A 1,806-nucleotide genomic window follows, 5' to 3' on the forward strand; every position below is an offset into this window, starting at 1 on the left:
GAACGCTAAAATTGTTACACACATAGATATGCACAGCGTAATTTATTATATAAACAATATATGTGTATAAATTACGATTAAACCGGATGAAATATGTCACAGGGAATAACATTTTTATGACCGCCCAGCAGTAACTCTATTCAGCTGAATAGACGTCAGTGATTGGTTGAAATTACAGAAATACGACAACTTTAACATGGAATAACTTGCGTTGTACGTTTTTTTGTTAAGAAGACTAAGAGTAAAGGATGTTTTATATGACACATTCTACCAGTGTTCCAAGTTTCAAAGTGTTTCGTTAGTGTTTCGTTAAGAAAATACTGGTGCCCTCGTTTTGAAATAGATCCTATAAATGTTCTAAAATATACACAGCCTTGGGTTTTTATCTCATTACGAAAAGTAAATCCTTATATTCACACGTTGATATATGACCTACGTTAGACCCCTTATTCGCATAATCACCGAACTTGGAGCTTAACTGCGGTCTATCCATAGCACTTACTCAGCATTACCTGAAACCTCTGGATCTAATTGACACCACTATCGCTCATAATCTATCTATCTATCTATCTATCTATCTATATATATATATATAGTTGAAATTTACAGTAAAACAAAAGATGATGACAAGTGCATGAACAACAAGCAAGTGTATTAGTTTTGACTCTCGCGAAAGTGAGAAGAGCCCACGCTCTTCAGCAGAAAGGAATATGAGGAAATAAACACAGAGAGAGAGAGAGAGAGAGAGAGAGAGAGAGAGAGAGAGAGAGAGCGAGAGAGAGATAGAGAGAGAGAGAGAGAGAGAGAGAGAGAGAGAGAGAGAGAAAAAATGTTCATTTAGCGATCAATCATGATGACTGGCTCTGAAAATAGTTTGACATGAGAGCTAGGAAGAAGGGGAGATAATAAAGTACTGGTGATCCGAAAACGAAGGTGCGTGTGTAAGGGTGTGCATTTCTGTGTGGATGATGGTGTGTGGGTGTGCACATAATAGTGTGTGGTGTGGGTGCTGGGAAGTGGTCAGTGCTAGTGTGTGTTGAGTGGTGTGGTGCGACGTGGGAATGTGGGGATGTGAGGGTGAGTTGTGGGTTTGGGGCGGGTGCGGGGAGAAAGAGCAGAGGCACGGTCCACGGAACTTGCTCTGGCAATGGCTGTGTGGATAATGGCGAGGGGATATGCTCGAAGGATGAAATGGTGAGCCATGAGTTGAAACTGAGTTTCACAGTCATGGTTGTCACTGCAGAGCTTGCGTATACGGAAGAATTGGGAGTAGGGGATGGAGAGCGTGGTGTGGGTAGGGTGGAAGAAGGGAAATTTGAGGTATGAGCGTGAGTCGATGTGTGTTTTTAGTGGATGGAGGTAGTGAGAGCGGAGTTGTGTATGTGGAAATGTTGAGAGAAGCAGGAAAATTCGAGGGCAGGATGGAAGATTGGACAAAAGAGAGGAAGGAGTCTAGTTAATCGCGGGAGAGTGAGGTTGCACCGATACAGTCATCAATATAACGATCGTATAGTTCGGGAGTGGGACCAGTGAATCGTGAAAATATTTGGGCCGCAACGTAGCCAACGAACAGGTTCGCATAGTTGGGGCCCATTCTCGTTCCCAGGGACATTCCTGAGAAATATTGGTAAAACTGCCCCACTAACGAGAAGCAGTTGTGAGAGAGAGAGAGAGAGAGAGAGAGAGAGAGAGAGAACAAGTTCGGCTAGACGAAAAAGTGGGGACGTGTCAGGTTGGGGCTGGGTCGAAGGTCTAGGAAGTGTTTTCGGGCAAAAGTGAAGAGAAGTTTAGAGGGGCCAAGAGAGA

The 1,806-nt window shown here is 43.4% G+C and overlaps 1 protein-coding gene and 1 long non-coding RNA gene across 2 annotated transcripts in view; one reads left to right on the top strand and one right to left on the bottom strand.

Annotated features, from left to right (window-relative positions):
- Positions 1 to 1,806, top strand: part of LOC106883186 (cholesterol 7-desaturase nvd) — a 145,236-nt gene that overhangs the window by 51,409 nt on the left and 92,021 nt on the right. The window lies entirely within an intron of this gene.
- LOC128247023 (uncharacterized) overlaps positions 1 to 1,806 on the bottom strand; it is a 7,914-nt gene that overhangs the window by 2,947 nt on the left and 3,161 nt on the right. The gene's annotated exons all lie outside the window — the stretch shown is intronic.

This window comes from Octopus bimaculoides, chromosome 2 (genome assembly GCF_001194135.2).
Source record: "Octopus bimaculoides isolate UCB-OBI-ISO-001 chromosome 2, ASM119413v2, whole genome shotgun sequence".
Taxonomy (NCBI): Eukaryota; Metazoa; Mollusca; class Cephalopoda; order Octopoda; family Octopodidae; genus Octopus; species Octopus bimaculoides.